General features: G+C 36.7%; 1 protein-coding gene across 2 annotated transcripts in view; it reads left to right on the top strand.

Moving 5' to 3' along the window:
- The window catches only part of adgrb2 (adhesion G protein-coupled receptor B2), a 381,141-nt gene that overhangs the window by 51,414 nt on the left and 302,960 nt on the right, over positions 1-26,767 (top strand). The gene's annotated exons all lie outside the window — the stretch shown is intronic.

Here is a 26,767-nt window from a genome sequence, read left to right as displayed (position 1 = left end):
GTACCACTGAATCAATAACAAATTATAGTTCTGCCAAGCCCCTGGATATTCTGTTAGGCGAGAGCAATATTAAAACCACTTGAGGTCTTCTTTAGGATCATGGTCAAAATGAACAACAAAAGCCTTCAGAATGAGAAACAAGACAAGTAACACCACATGAAAATGCATTGGGCACCTTTGCGGCCACATGTCTTTTTACTAATGTAGGTTAGCATTGCTACAATACAATTTTTCAATGTGTCATTGAAGTCATAGTTTATATTTATATAAACCCTAAGCAAGGGTAAATAGCATCACCATCATCTCTATGACTTCTGATATCTCTGAAAAGAATTGTGTATCCTATGTTTTTATTAAAACAAGAGGTCTCATAAATCTATTCAAGCAAGCAGGTGCACCTTATAAACACACACAGGTTCAATTTTAATGTTATCATGACCATTGTGACCGATTGTGGCCTATGCATAAGCATTCAAACCATAAACTGATCCGGAGAAAGTAGCTTGGCTTGAGGGAATGGGATTATGAAAATACACAGGCTTGATTTGCATGCATTACAGAAAGCGGAAGCCATTACCTTACATCCCGCTATCTGCTGCAGCTCTTCTGATCTGCCTGGATGACTCCTTGCGTTCCAAGGTTAATGTAGACGCGATGTTTGGAACAGTGAATAAGGCTGATAATGCACTGGAAAACATCCAGGGGCCAAAGTCAAGTGTCATGACCGATCTGCATTAAGAACCTCATCAGCACGATGGAACAGCACTTTCACATTCATCCACGTCTTTATGTCGACACATTCGCGGACGTCTAAAATGCAGATGGCCGTCGTATTAGGGTTGTGCCCTTGCAGCTATGGAAGCGTGAAAACTTGTGAGTGACAGCGTCGGGCAGGACGACTATTAACGTCAGTCACTCAACTCGAGCTTTTACAATGGTTCTCAAAAGCATCCCTGTTGCTAACCATATGATGCAGTCCATTTCAGCAGCCACTTGAGGTCAAAAATACACTTTTGCATCTTGTCTGGCATGCTGTTGGGAGGGAAGGGAGAGGATTTGAGATGTACATCATAACAACCTTTTGTATAACCCGAATCATGAAGCTAAAGTGAGACACAGAAATGCTCTTAGCGAGAGTGTGCAAACTCTGAAAGAGGTTCTTTGAGGCAACACTCACCTTCGAGACTTGCTATTCAAGAGTCTAATGACCATTTACATTTCTGTAATAACAGCAATAACAGCTTCAAGAAATGATAGGCCTATTCCTGTCAGTCAGCAGGTAAGATGTGGATCCTTTTTTTTCTGGGATCTAGGCAGTAATGTCTTTAAAGCCATTCTCAATGAATCATATCACCCTCACAATGTTAAGACATGACATCAGAAGTAATACTTGGCCTATCTGCAAGTGAGCTGAAAATAGGTTATTTCTTTAGGTTCAAATCATTTGTATTTGGTTCATTTTAATAATGTTCAAATTGTATTACTTTTTTTCCAATTGTAATTGCAACAAATCATTAAATATTTGATCTTATATTTGATATATTTGAACTAAAAGGATTTTTCAAGATTTGTGCAACTTTAAAGTTTTTTAAACTTCTGTACTTTCAAATTGAACATTTAAGTGTCTTTATAATATCTATGAATATTAATAAGATCACGTTCCAGTGTCTAAATTACCAAGGCTGTGAAGAAACAATTTAAACTGGAAATCATGTTGTACGTCCCAATGAGAATTTTCAATGAACTCAACAATGGCCAAGTAATAATAAAAAATAGATTTGAAAATGCAGTCCTGCTCTTATCTTCATAATATAAACTGAATTTTCGTTTTGCTCCAGTGCAAGAAAAAAAAAACATTTATTGTCTCATTTCAGACATTCTTTTCTTATTGTTTTTCTCATTTGTACTTTTTTCAAGTACAAATGAAAGAATGAACACCTAAATTGCTATAGGGGAGAAACCCCTGTTTAGGATTAAGGTTGCAATACATTAAAAGTGAATTTTATTTACAGAATTTTGTGTTTTTTTCTACAGCTGTCTAATTGAGAGTTTCGTGAAAGGTGTAGCAAACAATATTGTAGATAGACACAAATCTATATAAAGGGTTTTGCTGGTCGACACAGCTCCCCTAGGGCTTCCCCCAGGTGTTATACAACCAGAGGGGAGCCTGCAACCACAAGTGTCCTTTGCAGATGATATTGACTGGCATGAAACATCTCATTGAATGCAATTCCCGGCACCAAATGAATCAATGCGATATAAATTTTGACAGTTTATTGAAAAATCAAAATCATTATTTTCTCTTCTTTACAGTACATCATTTGCTCACTCACTCACTCGCAATGTTTTTTTTTGTTAGATAAGGGCTTTTTTCCAGCAATGCTCAGAAGATTATATGATTACATGTACTTATTCATTAGGTCACTAACACAGATGTTGTGGCTGCAGATATCTGCTGAATTAAAATGTGCATTAAACATAAAGTTCTACGAACCCCTCACATCATTTTATACAGTATATAGTTGATTTGATTATACACTGAAAAAAAATGATTGCGTAAAGTAAAGCGGAATGTTTTTCATGTTGTTTTAAACTCAGCTTGTAAAATTGCAGTTTATTTACTTTTTTACAGATGGTTTCATCGGATGCACATGCCTGGTTCGAAGTTTACTTCCATTCTGTGTTTGGTTATAATAAAAATATATATATTTCAATTATATTGATTTTTATTATTTTATTGTATAAACAGTTACTAATTCTTTGTTGAGGTCTGCCTGAAGTCACGCTTGGGACACATCGCGTTTATGTTGTTGCTGAAACTGTCTAATTTTAGCGCATTTTACAAAAAAGTAAAATTCTTTCGAAGGTAAAAATTCTGTAAAATTTCAGGTTTTCAGAGTATTTTAGGTAACAAAATTATTACTGTCAACAGAATTTAACATATTTACTAGATTAAAGGTGCATTGTATGACATTTAGCGGCGTCTAGCAGTGAGGTTACGAATTGAAACCAATGTCTACCTCCACCCCTCCCTTTCGAAGCACTGGTGGCAGACCCAGGACTACTATGTCATCATGTTTTCACTTCCTTGCAAAGAATAACATGTTTAGAAATATGTTTTGCATATTTAGGAAATACGCTCTGTTAAGCAGTTTGTCCATTTAGGACTACTTTAGGAACAACATGGTGAATTCCATGCAAGGGGACCCTCTGTGTATGTTGATAAAAATAGCTCATTCTTAGGAAATAAAAACACAACGCTTAACTATGTCTATATACACGCTGAAGAAATAGTTATATATTATATTGCATTTCTGTCAATATACTCCTAAATCTTTCACACTGCACCTTTAACCCTCCAATTCATGTAACGCTCTATATTTTTACTGTAAAGTAAGCACAGACATTTTTCAAATGCTAAGAGACTAAGAGTAGACAGTGACTACGCCTAATCAATAATCCAAGATTATGTGAAAATGCTTTTTTTATATTCTTTATCAATTCATGGGTTCATTCAAAAGCATTTAAAAAACTTTCAAATTAAAAACATTAAAATAGTTTGAGAACATTGAATCATTATCAGTATACAAAGCAACATCCAATCTTATGAGTCTGTTCATTGGCTGACCCTAGTGACCCAACAAATCACCTTACTGGATTTCATATTTGAATGTTAAGAAGTTCTAACCAACATAATTAAAATATTTTTGCCAATTTTTTGTTGTTTAAATAGACCAGGGCTGCGTTTCCCAAAAAAATTGTAAGCCTACATTGATTGTAAAAACAATCGTACGAGTAATCTTAATATTAGTGTCTGTTTCCCAAAAGCATGGTAGCTTAAGTAGCACTTGAAAATGATCATAGATCTACCAGTACTCTGGAGCAATCGAAAAAGCCATAAGCCCTTAATGAGGTCAACTCCAGGATAACCGGAGAATTGCCCTTAAAACTTATAAACATGCCTATATGTGACTTGTCATGTTTTTAGTTATTACGTTGTTTTGTTTGTTTAAATATTTTAAAATTAATTAACTAATGTAATAAATAATACATTTATATAAAAATTTATAAAGTAAAGAATAAAAATATAAGTTGTTGGTTCTAACAAGGGATGCATATTTGTTGCTGGATTGCTGTATTAAAAAGTTACTCCACATTTTATGCAAAGTAAAAATGTTGTGTTTAAAAGAGAAATGGTCAAAATGCTTACTTAGTGTTTGACGTTGTCTTTTTTTTTCTCCTATTGCTGTTTAGTGCAGCCATGATATCTTCTTTGCAACTATTGTGAACTCAAACTATTTGGAAGAACCATGTGAGTTTAAAGGTTTTAATGCTGTCACAAACTTTATATATTAAACACTGCCCTTCACATGTTCCAACAACTGCAGAAGGCAATACTTAAAGAAACTGAATACCTTATTTGCTGAGAAATTGGATTGATTAGCTTTTCCCTTTATTGTTCATATTCATAATGAACACACTTTTTGTTTATTATTAATAAAGTGCTGGTAATGTATGTGTACAATAAACAGTTTGTTTGGAGCCAGAAAGCTAAATACATAGGCCCTAATAAAATTGTCGTGGGTCAACAAACACATACAGCATTTGTTTACTTTTGATTTCAACTTTTTTCATTTCCCCAGAATATGCTAAATACATTGCACAGTTACAGTAGATAAGTTCTATGTAAACATAGAAGAAGTATGTCATTTTGCCCCCCAAAAAAATGTTTAAACAAACAAACATAAAACAAATATTAAACAATATTGACCTACCCCATGCACATCTGGTGAACATAATTAGCCTAAACATTTTGAAAACAGCCGCGTGCTACAAAATCGAGCCATTGTATAAGGTGACACTTCAGCACCTGACAATCGGATAGCGACTCGTAAGTAGCACTAAAGCACTGCTACGTGCAGTCGTGTTAAGTGCATTTTTGGGAAACGCACTTGAAACGATGACGAAGGTTCGCAAAGTGGCTAATAGAAAACGCTCTTAAGTGCTAAGATCCATCATTATCGGGAAACCTGGCCCAAGTTGGAGTTATGACACTATAAAATTACTTCCCAACGTGGGTGTTCTGTCTAGTGTAGCTTCCATTTCTTGAAGAGTTAAGATCTGTACAGGAAGACTCTCAAGCTGGATTTTACAGTTCAGAAGATTCTCTGAAATACTTAACATTTTAAGTCAGTGTGTTGAAGCAATAACTGAATGAGATGCGTATTAAAAAAGTTGGACAATTAATCTTGACCATTATTTTGAAAACCTTTACCATCAGACTGCTTTTAGTCACATCTTTGCAAGGTTTTTATATCTGAATTGCTTTAAATCTTAAAAAAGAACTTTTCTTTAAGCAAACATGGATACACACATGGACTATGGTTATACAACGGCAAATACATAAATAAATAAAAAAATTAAAAGTAAACCTGCTGAACCATGCTTATTTCAGTTAGACAGTTTTAACACATTTCTAATCCACTGAAGGGAAGAAGAGAAATGCATTGATTTTATATTCCACACAGATTCACTGATTTTGTGAGAATTTCCATAATTTTGTACTTTTTGTTTTTAAAAACAGTGACTTTAGTTCCTGGAATTTCTTCAATTTTGCAGAAATACGTTTTTTATTTCCAAGTAATTTCACCTGGCTCATTCAGTGTCCGTATACAGTAAATTAAACGTTGCTGTTTGCTCCGTGTGGACGCAGCAAGGTTAAAAAAGCATATCTAAAATAAATAAAAATAAAAAATAACTGCTGCTCTTGTGCGCACCTGTCACTACAAGTTAGTATTTAAGTGAATGTTCATCATTTGTTGAACTGTTCCATAATTATTCTAAGTTTAAAGATGGAGTAGCACATATGTTTCAGCCAATCTCATATTAATTCGCCAATGTGTACATGTAAACAGTTGTTAGATGCTATCTATACTCAGTTTTGTTGTACATTATACATTATATAATAATAATAGAGTGTCAATTAAGATATTTATTTAAATTATTAAATGGATGCCAACTAATTGAGCCAACTCCATACTACCCCTAACCAACACACACTTTATTATTAAACACTTTTTTTCCACTTTTTACATTTATTTTTATTGCAATTAAAAGCGAAACTGATATGTGATGTACAAGAGCAGGTTCAGAGAAAGCCGGATTCGAACTTGTATACGTATATATCAATTGTCATACATCTTCCTCACTCCTCATCACTTTTACAAATTAAAATTTTGGACCCATGCTCATTTTCTGTGCTTCGTACGCCCATGCATTTAAAACAGCATCCTAAACACACCCTCAGAAGTGGCTGATTTGGAATGGATTGGATATGTTTCCAACAAGTGGATTTAATTGCAAGACTTTTTCATTAATTATTTTATTGATTTCAATGCAATTGAAATGAACGTGTATCTCAACAAAAATTACACTCAATAATATTTTAAATTTTAAAGCTGTGAAATCATTTAAAATATACCGTTTAAATTTTGTAAATGTAAGTAAAAAATGTAAGTAAATATGAGGAACTAAAATTTACTAGAAATCATCAAAAAATATTAAGTGTATAGTAAAAATATTATTTGTTCATAAATGCTTTTTCATTAAATAAACTTTAATAATATATGTAAATATTAGAGAAATTAACTGTTGGATTTTGTATCATTTTTAATGTGTCCCTATGAAAAAATCATTTAAATGGTTTTAAGAGATTTTATTAAGTTAATATATATTTTTGTGAAAGCAATATTTTACTAAACTCATTCTCCTCCCTATAGCCATTCATCTTGGATTTATTTCTTAGCTCTTTGCAAATTGTTTTAAGATAGCTTTCTCTGGGATTAGATAGAAGCAAGGTATCTTAAAAGATAAATAAAATTAAGTGGATAATTAAGCTGTCTACCTTGCAGCTTTTATGTCCTGAATGCTATTTCACTCCACTAGCCTTTACATACAGCATTCCAGAGCACACATGAATCCAGCTCATGTAATAGCAGAGCAGTTTGCTCCCAGCATCAAAGCACTAATGCTGTGCACTGGGGTCTTTATTCCCTCAGAGTGCTGCATTGAGAGTTGTGCTGGCACTGAACTCTGTGTTGTGCTCAGCAAGTGTTATCAAAGTAGAAACGTGATAGTTCCAAGCCAACACACATAGACCATGCATCATAAAATATTAAAATGTGTTTTTCGGACAGGAGAGCCAGTAGCAATTTTTTATTGTGGTCCAGAAAGCACAGCTAAAACAAAATAATGATCAAAAACACACTGTAAGGTATACAATGACCTCCGAGATTCTTTGGTAATGAATTTTTTTGTTTATTCCTGGATTATTCTTCCTTTTGTACATTCTAGAAAATAATCCAGTGGTTTAGATGATAATCATGTTAGTGATTTTATCAGTGGGATATATGAGAAATGTCCATCCATCCATCCATCCATTTTCTTCCGCTTATCGCGGGGGCAGCAGTCTAAGCAGGGATGCCCAGACTTCCCTCTCCCTTGACACTTCCTCCAGCTCTTCCGGAGGGACACCGAGGCGTTCCCAGGCTAGCCGGGACACATAGTCCCTCCAGCCTGTCATAGGTCTTCCCCGGGGTCTCCACCCAGTGGGACATGCCCGGAACACCTTCCCGGGAAGACGTCCAGGGGCTATCCTGAAAAGATGCCCGAGCCACCTCAGCTGGCCCCTCTCGATGTGGAGGAGCAGCGGATCTACTCTGAGCTCCTCCCGAGTGACCGAGCTTCTCACCCTATCTCTAAGGGATCGCCCACCCTGCGGAGAAAGCTCATTTCGGCCGCCTGTATCCGGGATCTTGTCCTTTCGGTCATGACCCACAGCTCATGACCATAGGTGAGAGTAGGAACGTAGATTGACCGGTAAATCGAGAGCTTCGCCTTGCGGCTCAGCTCCTTCTTCACCACGACAGACCGGTACAGCGACCGCATTACTGCAGAAGCTGCACCGATCCGTCTGTCAATCTCCCGTTCTATCCTTCCCTGACTCGTGAACAAGACCCCCAGATACTTGAACTCCTCCACTTGAGGCAGGAACTCTCCACCTACCTGACGTGAGCAAGCCACCCTTTCCGACTGAGAACCATGGCCTCAGATTTGAAGGTGCTGATTCTCATGCATGAGGTGCATGAGAAATGTATTTAAATTTAAAATTTTATATTTAAATTAGTTAACGAAAATGAATAAACATTTTAATAACAAATTATATTTTTTATATTTCTGATTTAAATATTTGAGTTACTAAGAAAAAAATAATGTTTTACTTACATTTACTCAATTAAAACAGTGTATTACATTGATTTCATAGCTTTATCATTTATTCATTTTTTGTAGATTGTTTAATAAGAAATTAAGTAAATAACAGTTAAACTATTTAGAGTTAATTCGGAGAGTAGAAAGGAGATTGGGGTTGGGGTGTAGAATGTCTGCAATTTTGCAACAGGCCTCATAGGTTCAGTGCTAAAAATAGTAATTTCTAAGATACCACATTGAATATTCCCTTAAATAATGGCCATCAATTATAAAATGAATTAGGAAGTGCAAGATTAAGAACAATTACAAACCCAATCATCATGAAATCTAATTTAAACAAGGAAGTAAATTAATTACAATTTGGATGTAAATGTGGTCTATTTACAATTAAATGGTAATTGATTTACACAGAACGCAAACTTCGTAGTGTGGCTATTAACAGCTTAAATGTTCTAGATTCAGCCAGACTTTGGGAATAGAGAGCTATTTGTGTCACTGCATAATTGCATCAAACCCAACAGCTCTTTTCCAATAGTGGGCAAGTTCTTTTTTCATGTTGCAACATAAAAATCCTTTTGGAAAAGCCTATTCCTAAAGACTGGAGGATCAGTACTGAAACTTCTGTTATCTGTGAAGGGTATATACTGATACAATCTAATATGGGTGACAAAATATGCATAACATTCTCAAGTTAATTCAGTGCTAACAAAATCACTTTCTGATTTCCTCTACATCCAAAAATACATCAGGTAAATCTTATAGAGTATATTGCAACAAGTTCAGGTCTGTACTTTTAAAGTCTCCCCTCATGCTGATCTTTGCCGTTTGAGTTATTGTAGTGGAAAGCTTGCATCCGGTACGTCTCCGGTATACTCTGGGGTGAAACAGAAAGGTACTGGGGGTCAAGTCCCTGTGAAAGTGTGTGGTAATGAGCCCATGTACTCTGGTGTCTGACAAATGACCCTCACTGCATGTGAGATTTCTTAGCATGTCTGCTGACCTAAGAAACCACAGATCTAAAGCACAGAACACATCATCATTATCTTACTTTATATAGCAGGAGAGGGAGACACTGGCGACAAAAAACACATGGGCGAGGACTCTAATAATTTATTTTCAAGCGATTTACATGTCTTTAAAATGCTACATATCATTTTGTAAAAAATTGAGATCAACATAATTTCAGGAAAGGCTGGATAATTAATTAAATTAACTAAAACTGTATACATAAGAAAAAATAATATTTACGAATAAAAAGAAGATAAAACAGGTTTATTATTGTGAGTAATAATATAAGATGAATAATAACAAGTGGCTTGAAATGTCATTTAATACAGAAAACAGACATCCATTTTGCAGTCACCGTCAATAACAATGTGTGAGTCTGTGTCAGACGCAAACTGTTTTATTTCAAGCTTATATTTATTTTTATAATTGTCTTTCCTATTTTTGATTTTATATAAACAAGTGCAGCACAACAACAAAACTTTTATCACTTCACATGACTGTTTCCCTTCATATAATTTGATTTTCCTTTAAAATCCCGTTCAGACAGTTTTCAATGTCAATGTCTGATGACAGCACAAAAGAAAAATGCTTCACAATCAGTTTGCCTCTGGGCATTACCCAAGACTCATAAAAGATTCATAAAGGATTAAATAAGGACTATGAATAATGTGTCGAAGAGAAAGGCATTGTGTAACGGCTTCCAATAATGGCACTTGAGTGATGGCTTTTAGTGCTGGATCACTAATGGAAACTGGATTAGGCATTAAAAAAGCCCAGACAACCTAGTGTTGGAATGCAGTTGCATGTTTGTCAGACTTAAAGGGGTCATGTCATGAGGTATCATAAGTTCATTGTACTTCATAGTTTCAGGACTCAAAACTTCCTCGGTCAGAAAATAGCATTTATGTACACTCAGTTGCAAAATATTTCTAAAGTCCCAGTGCGTAATTGGAGGAGTGTTCATAGATTTATAAATACTTTACATAATGAAGCGTTATGTTTTTATTACATAAGAATGAGCTGTTTCTATCTATGTACATACACTGCCAGTCCCCTTGTAAGGAATTCACCATGTTGTTTCTACAATAGCCCTAAACAGGCAAAATGCTCTACAGAGCATTTATGTTACCGTATCTCCTTCGGCAAAGAAGCAAAACATGACAACAGTATAGAGAACCTATATGGAGGCTGTGTGCAAATTACTGACCTTTGTTTATTAGAGAAGCAGAGATCAGCATCTATAATATACACTTTCAAAGCATACTGTTAAACATTCATTCGTATTCACATATACTGACACATGATTGATGCCCTTAGGCAAGGGACATATCAGTCAGGTCCTTGTGTAGATTTACACACACAAGCAATGGATTTGAATGTGTTTGTTGTTTGCCTTGAACTCATATGCTTTCATACAAAATCTAGCGAGCTACACCTTGTCCTTGCATGTGTGTGTGTGTGTGTGTGTGTGTGTATAGACACAGTGTGAGAGATAATTAAATTTGAAGTTTTAAAAAAGAAAAAGAAGACAAAACACGCAAACCAACCTCAAGAACAAAAAAGAAATAAAGAATTGTATACAAAGTGGGCACACCAAAGCTTCAAAAATATATTAATTAAAAAACTTTTCAAGCACGCAGGCTCTTCAAGAGAGCCAAGCGAAAGTCTTTTAATTAATACATTTTTGATATTTTTTAAGCTTTGGTTTGCCGACATTATATGCAAGCTTATTAAAAAGTTATTTCAAATTTGATTGAATCAGTCCTTTATATTTGTATTGCAACATATCTTAGCAACAAATATTAATATCTAACTGTTTAAAAAAATCACCTTCCTTTGCATGTCGTGCTTGTGTGGTGTTCAGAGTATGCCGACTATGTAAAATTGCATGATGATCCCTGGCAAAAGAAAACTCAGCAAAAACGCAGTGACCGACCTGATCTCTCAGGAATTCGCATGTAGTTTACGAGTTGGGTATTTTGTAAAAACTTGTAAAACATGAATCGTACAAAAATGTACAGAATATTAGAAAACATCAATACTGAAGGCCCCTAAACCTAACATCACTGGCATGAAAGCAAATCATTCTAAAAAAAGTACAATTAAGATTGTATGAATCTATACGAAAGAGCCCCTTCATAAAATATGTACAATGTTTGATTGGTTTGACTACAGTCTACTATGTGTGGTATATTTGTATTATTCTTGGTTCACTTAGTACGCTAAAAAAGAAATGTGTTGGAATTTTGGAGATTTTTTTTTTAACTTCTTAACAAAGTACCTTTGCTTTTGTTCTAAGCTGTGTTTTTTTAATGATAACTTCTTATCTGTGAAGCATTGAAAAATACAGAGCTCCATATACAAGAAGATGAAATCCAAAGGAACAAAAAGAAACAGCCATTCCTCTCTTAGAAAGTACTGTTGTGATCAAATATGAATTAAAGATGAGTCACATATGATAGCCTTTTCATTGCTATTAATGGAGAGTTTGGCTATATTCATATGTACCATTACACAGGGGTTATATAGATATATACTGTGGGTAAAGCTGTCACTCTCCCTGTATGTATGCAAACAGGCACTCAGATTCTGAGTAAATTAGAGAGAGAGAGAGAGAGAGAGAGAGAGACTCTGTGTTCTTTAGGGTTTGATGCATCATAAATATGTATTCCAGTCAACAGAGGGATAGAAGATGATGAGATAGAAGGAACAAGAAGGAGAGGAAGAAAACAGTGACAGGGAGAATTGAGACACTGGGAGTAAAAGAAATAGAAAACACTTCATCTTGTTGTCAGGAAGTGATCGTTCTGTTTTCGTATTTAAGTATTATCAAATTCAGATTGTTTCAATGCTGTCACGAACGCTGTTGCTTTGCATTTTATTCCATGAGTCAAAACAAAAGTAAGGAAGCCAAACAATGTTTTTCTGAAGCAAAGTTATTCTTATTCCATTACATCACTTTTTGTGTCAATTTCGATTTGTTTGCAGAATGTGTGAGGTCCTCTATAACAATACGCGGTGGTACTAAATCTTTAATCAAGCTTTACCACTTTAAAGTGATTTGTCAGATATAGTGACCCATACCCGAAATGTGACCTCTTCATTTAACCTATCCAGAGAGTAGTGAACAAACGCACATCAAGTCCTGAATGCACGGTCACATGGAGCAGAATATATTACAAGCAACTATATATTAGCAACATTTTTACAAAAGGATTTTTTGTAAGTGCATCGTCAGTTTATGTTCGTTTTGTACTTCTTTGCATTTTACTTTCCATTGTTTCAATCCTCAAGTCTAAGAAGCTTTGGCTTTGAATCCATGAAAGCGTTGAACAAAACCTCATCTCCATCCGTTCAGCGTGCGTTTCTGCCTGTAGACAGATGTCTCTCGCTTTGTGTCGGATACTTCATGCAATGTTGCCCCTTTCTAAATGTTTGCCGCGCGCTTGAAAGAGGTGCTGCGTTCTTCTTTTCTTTAAGTGTGACACAGGCAGTCTAGGCTTTTATGGTGGGGTGTAGACAGTCAGTGACTGCTTTATACTCCAGGAGAGGAGCTGCTCCTGCTATGTTATCTCTCTCCAACACATGCAATTTATCCCCCTCCAGCTGCCTTCTGATTCCATCACAACACAACAGGTTTGTGGCCTCTCTCTCTCTCTCTCTCTCTCTCTCTCTATTTCTTACACACACTTATGAAATATAAGCTACAGATTTGTGGTTGCTTAACATACATTTTAACATCTGTCACGGGTGAATCCATTTCAAGTGGTCACATCGCTTTTTGCTCGGGGTATCAACATGCATCTGTTAGTAAAACCACTTCTGAATGGACTATAAGTGGGTTTGTATCGTTTATTAGGTCAAATTATCACTGCGAGTTTATAAAAAACACAAAGTAATCACACTATTGCTTCCAAGCTACTTGAAATTGAATCTAACAGCAAGCTTTTGAGTGGAAGGCTGCTGGTTATTTAGTTAAGCTCCTTTGCGCCGCGTGATCTGTGCATGTTCAGATGTGTAAGCCAGATATACAGAATAATTATTTAGTTATTATCTCTTTTTACGAAAGTGTACAAACATTTTGTTTAAAATCAGTGCATGACTGAGTTAAGATTTGTGTTTTAAATAGTGTCATCTGGCTGTGCATAACGCTTCATTTTGTTAGGTCTTTATACACCTCTGTATACATGGTAATGTATCATTTATTGCATTTCTTTCAATAGATCCTTCAAAAAATTATACATTGGACCTTTAAATACCAGGTCAAAATTGTACACGCCTGCAGACGCTTTCAATTCACAATATTTATTCAAGCCTCGCTTTGCAGTGTCATTATGTCATTGGGAATATTTCATACATCTGAAATGTTTTTCGAATGATGAACACCTCAAGATCCCAGTTCATTTATGCAGGCCACTTAATCAAAGACTAAGTGTCAAGATTGTGACAGAGGTCAGGGAAATGCAAGGCTCATTAGATCTAATTGCACACGGGCATCTCTCACACACGCGCTCGCATCGACAAACACGGCTGGTATTTGCGTGAGGTTGATGTTGCAAGCAGCGGTCGGTCACCTGTTTCCTCCCCAGAACTCTTCCAGAATAACAATGTCATCACAGTGTGTTTAATTGTCCTCTTGAAAAAAGATACATTTGTGTAACGTGTGTGTGGACTGTTGTCTCAAGGTATTGTATTTTGTGATGTCATGTCCTGTTCTGTGAAAACATATCCTGTCTCCAGGTGTTCCTTGTTTACAGTTTTTTTGTTCACTGTTTATTGTTCAAGAGTTATGGATTATTTTGTTCTTTTAATTCATTAAATTCACCTATAATCTGCCTATACTGTGGATCCTATTTTCTCATCTGTATCTGTGACTGTATCTGACACACCACTCATATAATAATATTATTTCAGAGCAATTTTTGAGACCCTTAGCCCACCCTTAACCACTCCACAACTATAGTCTCAGACCTCATGTGAGACACAGACCGCGGGCTGAATGTCTGATGCACAAGGTATACTTTCTTGGAAACACTTCAGCAAGATCGAAGTCATCATCTGATTCCACAGGATTTCCAGAAGACGTGCATGTCACGTTCTCTAAAGCTCCACCTGGAAACAACAAAACGCTGTCTGTCTGATCGAAGTAGTAAGCTGCTATAAGAATTCTTCATAGTCGACTCAATGCAAAAAATTTGTAAAAGTATTCAAGGTTCACAGCATAAACTGATAAACTCAAACTTTTGACACGTTCGTGAATGTACACCGGTCTGTTACTGTGCCTCAGAACATGACGCGACACAAAAGGAAAGTGACTGGTCACTTTCCCTATCAGTCATGTGGCATCTTGGACCTTAAAAGTGGGGTGGTAGATTTGGAAAGTGCTAATTTAAACCTGCTAGCTCTGTGTAATAAGGTTCAATAAAAGGAAGGAAGGAGACGGGAACCAGGCAAACATTTAAACATTTAATAAAACAATTGAATAATCCTCACAGACGACTGCCGACGACACTCACAAATAGTAAATAGACAGCCGGCAGCCCCTCACGGACACAAACCATAACTAAAAGCCAAGCCTGGTCCTCTCTCATCAGCAGTCCCGTCGCTCGTCCTCTTATGCTCCCAATCTCCTCCCTGAGATATGCGGGACCGGTGTGCGCACATCTGATTCCAACTATTAATCACGCCACCGACCCCGCCTCACCGGCTCCTGTCACGTCTTCCTGCCCACACTCTGAAATTATAATCCCACCCTCTAAGCGATTCGCCGTCCAAAGCCACTCCTCCTCCAAATACATTAACTTTCCCTTTGCCTGCCAGAGCTGTCTTCATCGTGTAAAAGCTGAATCGATGTCAATTCGAGTTTTTCTTCTTTCATGATCCAGACGATTTTCTGTCACTGCTTTTTCGAAAACGGACTTTCGTTTTGTAGATTTACTTGCTGTTGGATCCGCAGGAAAGTTGATTGTTGCTGATTGCCCGGCATTCTCCCTACATTGACACAGCGGACACGAGCGCGCTACGGCGCTGATGATGTATGATGTCTGCGTGAACAGGGTGCGCAGTGCTATGCAAAATATGTTGTCTGAAAATGTACGCATGACCAGTCACAGTGTTCGGCCAGAACATTTTGATTGGGCGAAAGTTTTTTTGTCCTGCGCCTTTCACAGATGATATAAAATTATACAAATATTATTTGACCACTATACTTCTTGATTGCTATCAGGATGTAAAGAGATTTCCAACCAACATGGCAAAAAAAAAATCTCTACAGGATGACCCACCCTGCCTTTAAGTATGAAATAATTTTATAAAAAACATGCTTAACGGTTCAAGCATTTGTCAAAGAGCATATTTTTGGAGACTGTACGTTTCCATGGATGACAGCAAAATAATTTGGATTTAGAAATGTCACAATCTTAAAAACAAGACTATCCATTTAGTTATTTATTTCTAAACTTCTTCACATTTATTGAAATGTGCTTTATAGAAATTATTTGAAATTAAAAGTGCAGAGAGGATAGTAGGGGGTGAGAGAGGGGGCATATGCATGTATGCCCATGAATCTAAATGAACACTTCAAGTTTGAGCCTAAACTTTCTCCAAGAGGATTTTAATACGGGTCAATTGGAGTTTATGAGTTTAATTCGCCAGATTAAAGTCTTAAAAGTGACATTTCCTTATGAGAGCGTGTTGAGCTCAGGGTCAGGTGCACAATCATTCTACTCCCCATCACTTGTGTCTACTGTAGTGTTTTTCAGTCAGTGATACTAGGTTTCTGCGATGTGATTTGTTTTCATTAATGTTCACTGATATTGGGGATGCTGGCATTTGCCCACCGCATTTCCTGATCGTTGCTCGTGGCAGTATAAAGATTTGAATCATCCCATGTTGAAATGAACACCTGCCATTGTGCTACAGGGCTTTGATTTCCTGCGAATCAGACCTGCTGGGAAATGACTGCATTTGGAAATTCCCTTAACAAAACTCTTAGGTCCTCGGCTTACCTGATGTTGTCAAGGAAACAGCAAAAATGGTATATTTCTTGGGAGTAGATTGGGCCGTGCAGGGCCACCATTTCAATTCTGGCTATATTTATACATAACGAGTCTGGCAAATGGTTATGATTGATGCTTCACTCTGTGAGTGAGTGTGGCTTGAAATTATTTTTTTAATTCTCATGGGTGGGAAGACTGAGAAGGGAGGTGGGTGTAAGAATCAAAATAATTTTAAGATGCAACAAAAGGTCAGTACTTTGATGACAGTGACTCTACCAGGTCTAATCCCACCCATGGATGCAACCTTTAGAGTTCTGATTGTTCAAATTAATTTTTCATTAAAGGTAGAATAATATCGCAACCCAGCTGTGGGTGGTCTGCTCAAGGAGAATTTGTGCTCTTTAATTGAAACATTCCAGCTAAATAGAAATCGGTTATGTGTGGTTTGAAGTCGGAGGCAGATTTATAAAAAAGTTAAAATGACATTCAAAGAGCTGTGTTGTGTTGATTACTTATGACTGCTTCCTTCATGTATTTATCATTTAATGCTTTAATTCAGCATTGACTTAAAAGGGAATAGAAAGGATATTTTAAACTGTTTTGAATATCCTTGGTAAAAAGTAGGTTACGCTGTTGTAAGCGATTGTTTGTTGATTAGGACATTTATATATGTATATACAATTCTAATGCATTCAAAATAATAATTATCCCTCGCAGGAAAAAAACATGAATTTCACATGTTTTCACACGCGATCTCATGCATTTCACACTCAATGTTCCTAAACAGCATATTTTAGATGTGGCCATGTGAAGTAACGTGTGAAATTGGTCACACTCTACAATAAGATTTCATTTGAAAACATTAGTAAATCCATTAGCTTACAAACAACGAGCAGTATTTTTCAGCGCGTATTATGTTTTTTAACATTAGTTTAAGCAGTGGTTCCCAACCCTTTTTCCATGGGCCCCCAACGTACATATATGAAAATCGGAGCCCCCCCAACCCTCATATGTGTGTTTGTCTGTGTGTGTATAGACACATAATTGCTACTCACACACACATATATAGATAGTAAATATAAATAAATGAAATGAAATAATTTAAAATATTTTAATGACATTTTTACTTGAATACTAATGTTCAGGTTTGAGCCGTGAGGGAAAGTGAGTGATTAGTGCCCGTTGCACCGGTCTTGTCGCTATCACGGAGGAGATCGGAAGCATAAAATGACGAGAGACAGGAGTGTACTACAAGAGGACCAGGCCTGGATTTCTTGTTATGTTTTATTTTGTATGTGTGGCCGGCAGTCGACTGTGAGGAAGCATTCTACTTTTGTTTTGTGGTTTGTTTATTTTAAAGAAGTTGCCTCCTTCCTTACTTACTTGGAACTCTGTTACAACGTTTCTCTGCTATTTTTCCTTGTGATTTTTATATTGACACGATCGTTGACGCCTGACAGAGGACAATTCTCACGTGAGTCTCATAAAGAGAACAGCCAATGTCAGTGCTTCCAACTACCGCAAAGCCCTTTGTGAATGTCTGCCGATGGAGCCGGAAATTGAAATAATTATTTTATATAAGATATAACTAGTTTATCTTGTAAGCAGATGATTTTTATATAAAATGATTAGTAGAACATGTTATGCAAGTTTATTTAACCTTAATGAGTGTCAGCTCCCGAACCCCTCATGTGAACTCTGGCACCCCCCTAAGGGGTCGCAGACCCGAGGTTGGGAACCACTGAGTTAAAGGAATAGGAACTTAAGACTGAGTAAAAATTACAGAATTCTCATTTTCGGTTGAGCTATCACTTAAAAGTCAATACAATAATTGATGTTAGTTAATTGTGTTTTTAAAAAAACAACAGTTACAAATTGTTACAGTTATTTAAACTGCTTTATGAGTATAAGTAAATGCTATAATGAGCATTAACAAAGATGAATACATGCTGTAGAACTATTGTTTATTGTTAGTTCATGAAACTACTGCATTAACTAATGTTAACAAATACAACCATGTTGTATTACCTCAAGTATTACCTTGAGACTCAAATGGCTTATCTGTCAGCGCTTTTATACACATAACGGATACATACAGTTTAGCTGAATTAACAGTTTGACTATAACGTCTTCTCAATTGAGAAAAAAATTAGGACAGGGCTTGATTTCGACTTTTGGAAATTGATTGGATTGTTAAAAGTATGAAGCCTGGACATTGGCCGGTCAATATAATCACGCCCTCAAGCGAGACATAGCCTATGAATGGCACATGAATTAAAAAAATATGACTCCCTCAAATAAATTATTTAAATAAACGTTACAATATTACAAAGAATTGGTGACTTTTATAGTTTAGCATATTAACTGACAACACTATGTCTATAAACAAACTTAAAAATGCTATCATCAAAAATTCAATTAATGGAAATTACGCTCACTGTGTTTTAAACACAGTCCATTAATGTCACATATAATTGTATATTGTGTAAATAATGATAAACTAGATATTTATACTAATATAACTATACATAATAGTATATAATATTCTGTCTTAAATCCACAGTGTCCCCCTCTTCGCCTGTGCCTAATAAGTAGAGTATCGCAAAGAGATCCTCGGTGTCCCCCTCTCATCATAGCCCCCCCGTCCCTCCAAAGAACCTGATGTGCTGGCCCTTCATTTGCGGCTGTGTGCTCTGGTTCTGACAGCACCGCAGGTTCATGAAGGCATCTGAGGGAATCTCACCTTCATATCTCATTGCAGCATCTGTTTGGAGTCAAATCTGCCACACCACTGCCGCGGCCCTTTCACTATGGTGTCTTCTTTAATTAGGCCAGAATGCCCAGAGACATCCAATAATCTGTCATCCCTTATAAACACGTTCAGGGAAGTTCAATTATTTTAACCCCCTGTCAAATGTACCTGCAGGCCGACAGGTGCACTGGTGTGTGTCCACACCACACATTAATGTGTGTGAGAAACAGCGAGAGAGAGCATAGTTGAGGTGTATACAGTATACAGTGACTCAAGACAGACTCTTATTTATTACGTTACAGACATACACCACCCTGTGTTTTTGTTGAATTAAATATGTTGTATAATTTTATTATTTTACAATGTTCCCAGAAATTTATTTAGCTTGTGTTGTAATATGAGTACTTTAAACACGTCTCTAAGCAAGCGTACATGCCTCTTCTTCGATGTTTCTTTCATAAACGAAACATGAAATATGTGCAAGTGACACAATTATTCCCATGCCTTCTGTTATCACGGATGTATGCTTAACCAACACACTGGCAATGGGTGTTAATCATTTAACATGATTTGCTTTTTCTACCAAACTTCAAACAAGCACGCACACGTACGACCCACACGGTTTGTCACACACAGCCTGTTGTTAAGTCTCTGGATGCATGTGGAGCATCTTCACATGATGGATGACTTTCATTCGCTAAGGTTCAGCTACTGTGTGCTACTTCTTCTTGGTTCTGCCAGCTTCTGCAGGGCTTTAAAGATCTCACACCTTAATTAAGACCGTTGTGTAGCTAGTGCACACGGTGGCCCAACAAATCACTCTTCAACAGCTGCTGTACTCCTACATGCAAACACACACAGATCACAGTACCACAGTTTATTCTGGACTGCGTTTTTTTGCACCAAAAGGAATGGTTTGCTGTCTTCTGAACAGCATTTGTGATTTATGGTTTACATTATAACGGATGTCCAAGGACAAGCTTTACTTTAGAGATGGCTGATGATTGGCAATCTAAGAATTAAATTCAATGGTATTTGAATATCTCTGGTTAATAGTAATTTACATTGTTTGTACAGCTCACTGTGTTAATGACTACACGACTACATACCTTAAGCAGCTCACATATATTTATTGCATGATAAAGTGATACGCCGGGATGAGGAAGCATGTTACAGTGATTTTACTGAGGGTGTATGGCAAGCCGAAATAGCTTTTAATCATTCTCAGGATATTAATTTTGAAATCAACAATTTACTATTATTGATATCAGTAATTACATTTTCTTTAGTAAAAATGTGATTAGTTGCAGAAATTTGTATTCTTGATGTCAAAAATTCTGTTTTCTTTCTAGTAAGAATTGAATTTCTGATATCTGAAATAAAAAATTTAACATGTAAGAAATTAATTATTCCATCCATTTTCTTCCGCTTATCCTGGGCCGGGTCGCAAGGGCAGCAGTCTAAGCAGGGATGCCCAGACTTCCCTCTCCCTAGACACTTCCTCCAGCTCTTCCGGGGGGACACCGATGCGTTCCCAGGCCAGCCGGGAGACATAGTCCCTCCAGCGTGTCCTAGGTCTTCCCCGGGGTCTCCTCCCGGTGGGACATGCCCGGAACACCTTCCCGGGAAGACGTCCAGGGGGCATCTGGAAAAGATGCCCGAGCCACCTCAGCTGGCCCCTCTCGATGTGGAGGAGCAGCGGATCTACTCTGAGCTCCTCCCGAGTGACTGAGCTTCTCACCCTATCTCTAAGGGATCGCCCAGCCACCCTGCAGAGAAAGCTCATTTCGGCCGCCTGTATCTGGGATCTTGTCCTTTCGGTCATGACCCAGCTCATGGTCATAGGTGAGAGTAGGAACGTAGATTGACCGGTACAGCGACCGCATTACTGCAGAAGCTGCACCGATCCGTCTGTCAATCTCCCATTCCATCTTTCCCTCACTCGTGAACAAGACCCCCAGATACTTGAACTCCTCCACTTGAGGCAGGGACTCTCCACCCACCTAAAGTGGGCAAGCCACCCTTTTCCGACTGAGAACCATGGCCTCAGATTTATTAATCAATTAATTATTGATGTCCGAAATTGAATTTGAATGCATACCTATTGTGATATGTAACTAGTAAAAATGCAATTACACATATCAAGAATTAAGTTTTTTACTAGTTAAATTCAATTTTTGACATCAAGAATACACATTTCTGCGAGTGATTGCGTGATTGTTGATTTCAAGAATTCACATTTTTACCAGTGAAAATGTAATTCCTGATATCCAAAACAGCAATTGTAATAGAAAAATATTCTATTCTTGATATCAAGAATGATCATTTTTACTAGTGAAAATGTAATTGTTGATAACAAAATTGTAAATTAAATATACAGTAATTAAATTGGAAGAATGTTAGCAATTTTCAGTTCCGTAATAGGCAAATTTATATCAAAATTGTGCCAAAAATTTGATATTTTGAAGAATTTCAGTTCTAGGGGACATCCATTTCATTTTTTCTATTATGGTAGTCAATGATTTTTCGGAATTTGCCAAATATGTTTCTCTTCGTTCATCAAAACAAAGTAATTAGGAATGATATGTACATGAGTAAATAATGACAGAATATACAATTTTGGGTGAACTATGACAAAGTTAATAGTTTCCTAAATACTTAATTTCAACTCTGAAGTCGATGTCATTTTAAAATGCTGATAACATAAAAAGGTTGATGACCACCTAACATTTCTTTTAGGATAACTCAATTAACCCAGGTAAAAAAAGGCACATTTAGTACACATCTGTACTTAAAGTGCTCTATTTTCACACATTACGTTTGTTATATAAAAATAAATTCTTTAGTATTTCTATTTTGTGTCTCAAAATAGCACTCTTAAAGGCGGGGTGTTCAATTTCTCTTAGCTGTTGTTGATGTTCAAATCACCAAAACAAACACACCCCTACGCCCGTCTTTTGCTTTCGTCAGCGCTCGGCTCGACTAATTTCCGTCCTGCGCACTGTGCACAGCTGATTGGCTACAAGGTTTTTTTGTACTCAGGCCTGACTTTGTCTAAACAAGCGTAATTCGGAAATCGGACGCCCCGCCTTTAAGTACACATATCATCTTACGGTTATTACAAAAAGTAATAAAAATATGACGTAAACAACGCCGGTTCAATGCTGTTCCAGAAGAACTTTCTATTTTGGTTTTTAAACAGACTCTAAAACAATTGGTGCTATATAGCACCGTTTCCGTGTAAAGAACCTGTTAAGCCCCTGTATGGTCCTTCATCAGTTCTATATAGCACCTCAGTCATGCCAAAGAACCGCTGAAGAACCACTGAATCACCAAAATATAGTTCTAAAAGTGGTTCACCCCAACAGTTGTTCCAAACTGTATACATTTCTCTGTTCTGATGAACACAAAGAAATAAATTTAGGATAATGTTTGTATATGAGATCTCTGGGGTAGTCAAAAATGGTAGTTAAGTGTGATCCAGACCTGTTTATAAACAAAGTTGGTGTTTAACCGAACAAAATATGCACGATATTTGTTCTACCATGATAGTCCAGTGTGCCATGGAAATCTCAGCTGCTAACACGAGGATGAGTAATTCATGACAGAATTAAATTTTTTGGATGAAATAAGCCTTTTTATACATGGTTCATCTATCCATATTATAAATCTGTGTATTTATTCATTTTTTTCCCGAGTGTTTATTCTTCAGTCTTTCATTCATCTAAATCTGCAAGTGTAATTTGGCAGTAACATAATGTGACATGTTCTTGTGTCCTTGAAGGTGCTCAAAATGCAACACGTGAAGCCGCTGCCATTCGCGCCATCAGCATGTCAGATACTCGTGAAAGCATGAAACACATTGAGAGCTTACCAGTGACTTAATGGATTAAAAAAAAATCAGATCATCTCATCTTTCACGCATATCTATCATGCTTTGCTCTTGTACACATAGTCACACACAGCTACACTCAAAAAAATAGGGCTATATAGCGTTAAAAGTGAACATTTGCTCGTAATCATAGGGGAACCACTTTAAATGCTATATTGAACCATATTTTGGTGATTCGGGGGTTCTTCAGTCGTTCTTTGTGATGACATAGGTGCTGTATAGAACTGCTGAAGAACCATACAGTGCTAGATAGCACCTCGGTCACCCCAAAGAACCTCTGAAGAACCACTGAAGCATCAAGATAGATGGATCCACATGCACTGAAGAGCAAAAACTTCTTAATAAATAAGCAATCCGTCCTTCTCAGTTGGTGCATTTATTTTCTAAGATGTGGTTTTCAAAAGTCTCCTTCAAACTTTTTTTATCTCTACCACATTTGAATAAAACTATTCTCAGTCACCTATTACCTTACCGAAAACGTTCATAAATAAAGAAGTGCTGGCTCAATCAGTATAACATCTCCAGCCCAGCTTGTTTCTCTGTCTCAAGAGAGCCACAGTGACTGAGGAGATGAACTCAACCTCAGCGACACGCTGGTACTGGCGAAATGAGTAGCAGAATCGTTTCATTTGGGACTGGTTACCGAGACACACCCCCGTCCCCACTTTTCTTCCTTTAAGTGGAATCAACCTGTTGCTAAGTAACACTACACACATAGAATGTGTATTCATGAAGTCTGGGCTGTACGTGTCTGCACATGTTTGATGAACCTGTCACAGCCTCCGATCACTGCATGGAGATACTGTGTGAATGTTAACCAATGCTCTCAATACATTTCCAAAAATGAAATAATAAAATAGAAACAACAAAGCAATAAAAGAAAAAAAAAAATAAGTTTACACCTTTATAAGGTCTTCATAAGGTCCTCGAGCTGTTTTTAGTCGTTGGTGTAGTTGTTGTAGATTTTATTTGTTATTTATTTTGTGTTTGTTATATACTGTTAATATACACAATGTTCACTAGATTCTATTATTGGTAAATTAAGTTTAACTCATCTTTAGTATGATAAAAAATCATACCTCAAATTTGCTTACATCTAAAATGTTAAATTTTCTTAGCTCTGTAAATTTACGGTACAGACTGTTATCACAAATTTTCATTTGCAATTGCTCATTGATGAATTTAGAATTTAGATCAGTATAGATGTTGAATACTTTATTTAAGTGCCTTGTTCTGCTAGTTACCTTTTCAAAACTGAAATAACATAAAACACTCAAATAAATAAAACATGTTACATTTTGGCACCTTCAATGTCGGCAATCACTGCTTAGAATTTTAAATACATATTTTATTAACCAGCCTCTTAAAGGTGTCAAATGACATGGCAAAAAAAATATTATCTTTTGTTTTAGATGTAACGCAATGTGTATACTCGAATTAAGGTTCAAAAATGTTGTTTTTTCCACATACCGTGGATGTTTGTATCTCGTCTGAAAAGCGAGGTGTGCTATGATTGGCCAGTTAACCAGTGAGCAATGATTGGTCGAATATTGCGAGCGTGTGAAAGAAATGTAACGATTCTTACCATATTTGCAACATCAGCTTCCAAAGCAACTGTACTGACAGGTTATACATTTTGGCGGTCTTAGTCAAATCATATCACGAACATCAGATTTGTGGGGGTGTGGTTACACGTGGCGTTTCAGGCAGGTGCAGGTGAGCATTTGCTTTTAGATAGAATGAATCTTTTGTTCCGACACTTTAATTTTTAAAATTGCACGCGTCTAATACATGCGTGGGCAACTTATAACACACCAGAGACACAGAAAAACACGGATTCCCACCATATGACCCCTTTAAGAGTTTCCATTTATGCTGGGGTCTTATTCACTGTAAAAAATAAATCAGTGCTCTCCAATTCAAAATTTTCTTTTGACTTGTTGCTTGTACATTTTTCTGTTTTTCAAGTAAAGATCAGTAAATTCCACAAAGACCTGTTGAAAAGACTGTTGCCACAAGTTATGCATTCATGAAACCTGAACTGAGCCAAGAAAGTAAGTGAAATTTTGAGTTGGTCAATGTTTTTTTTTTTTACAGCGTTGGCTACGTTTTCTTCATGATTTTGTTTATTTATTTTTTAATAAAAACATATTCTCTGAAAAAAGGGAATTTTGCTACTCGTCCAATTTACCTAATTCAAACAGCTTCATTCAACACATTTATTTATATTTTTTGCAACATGACTTTTTATGTTCCGTTTCCAAACTTAATTTATTCAATGAATGATTTGCGTTGTTTTCACATGTATTTGCTAAAACTGGGACGAGGATTTCTATTTCCCATCATGCAAACACAACATATGCCGGCTGAGCCCCAGGATTGGTCAAATCAGGTAATTACGTTGTCTTAAACCTTCACAGTAAATGTCCTTCATTGCTCTTCATTGTATTTTCAATAAGACAGATGACGTGAGAAACAGGTTTGAATATAAAGGAGGAAACAGATCCACACCGAATGTGTGCGTTAGGAGAGGAGGGGTGGGCTTGGTTGGAGGTGAAGGGGGTCAGCTGTGTGCCATTCCCAAACCACTGAAACAGAACTAATGAGTCTGTAATAGCTTTCCATCAAAGCCACACATACACACACAGTCTCAAAGGACCCAGAAAATAACGTCAATGTCAGAGTAAAATGTCTTCAGGGACTTCAGAAATGTGATCACTGCGTGTGAATCATCTTCACATCACACCGGTTCAAGCCCTTTACATTCATCACTTAAATATGCTTCATTTACTTCATTTAAAGATTCTGTGAATGGGAAATATCTGTTCCAGATAAATATTCTTCTCAAATGACCACACTTGGTTACGAATCTTTATGACGTCTTAATAGTGTGTACTGAACGTGCGATTGGTGATAGAAGTGTTTAAGTTTTAGTGTGCGCTTAATGTTTTATTATATCTTGCCTATGGGCTTTTTATTTTTACTGCCTCTAAACGACGCCAACAGATCTTTGGTCAAAATGCTGCAATGTGGTACAAAACAGCCTTTATAACTGCAGGAATTCAGCTGTCAGAGGAAACATGCTTAATATATGTTAATGGAGGATAAGTATGTGTGGGCATGGGATATGCGTTTATGTGTAGGAATGTAGGCTACATTTCATGGTTGTCTCACACTTACACATAGGAAGTGTATGCCTTGAAGCTGTTGAAGCACAAACATACACAGCCATGTGAACACGCACAGTATGTGTTGACCCGTTCGCCATCACGGGGGTTAACACACATATGTCATTCAGAAATGAGGCTGTTGGCAGCTCAATGCTTTCTAAATGATGCAGCAAAATCTGTCAAAGCCAGACCTATATTTCATCAAGTCAAGCAGAAGAACACATGTACAAACACACGTTATGGAAGGAGGTTGGTCATGCTCAAGTGATTTTGGAATATACTGTACTAGCAGATTTGACAGGTGAAGTGCCCACAAACACCATCTTCCATCATTCTTCAAGCAGATCTGGATTTAACACTCACAAGAGTCAAGAGTTGAAAGCAGACGGTGAACATCTGGGGCCGAACCCAAGCGTCAGTCGCAAGTTTCAATTTAGTCTCGTGGCTAATATGGGAAATGAACAAGAGCCTAAATGCTTTTTCATTTTGACATTGAATTGATAAACTTGTACAAACACATTTAATATTTACATTTACATTAACATTTACTATTTTATAATATTTTTCTATTTTATGTAAAACAACAAATATTGAATACATAATATTTAATACTATATATTTTTATAATGTATTATGTAACTAAAAATAAACACTTTCTTTTACCATTAAATTGATAAAC

The sequence above is a fragment of the Triplophysa dalaica genome, chromosome 25 (genome assembly GCF_015846415.1).
Source record: "Triplophysa dalaica isolate WHDGS20190420 chromosome 25, ASM1584641v1, whole genome shotgun sequence".
NCBI lineage: Eukaryota > Metazoa > Chordata > Actinopteri > Cypriniformes > Nemacheilidae > Triplophysa > Triplophysa dalaica.
The sequence above is the reverse complement of the archived record's forward strand: the minus strand, read 5'-3'. Positions and strand labels throughout refer to the sequence as shown.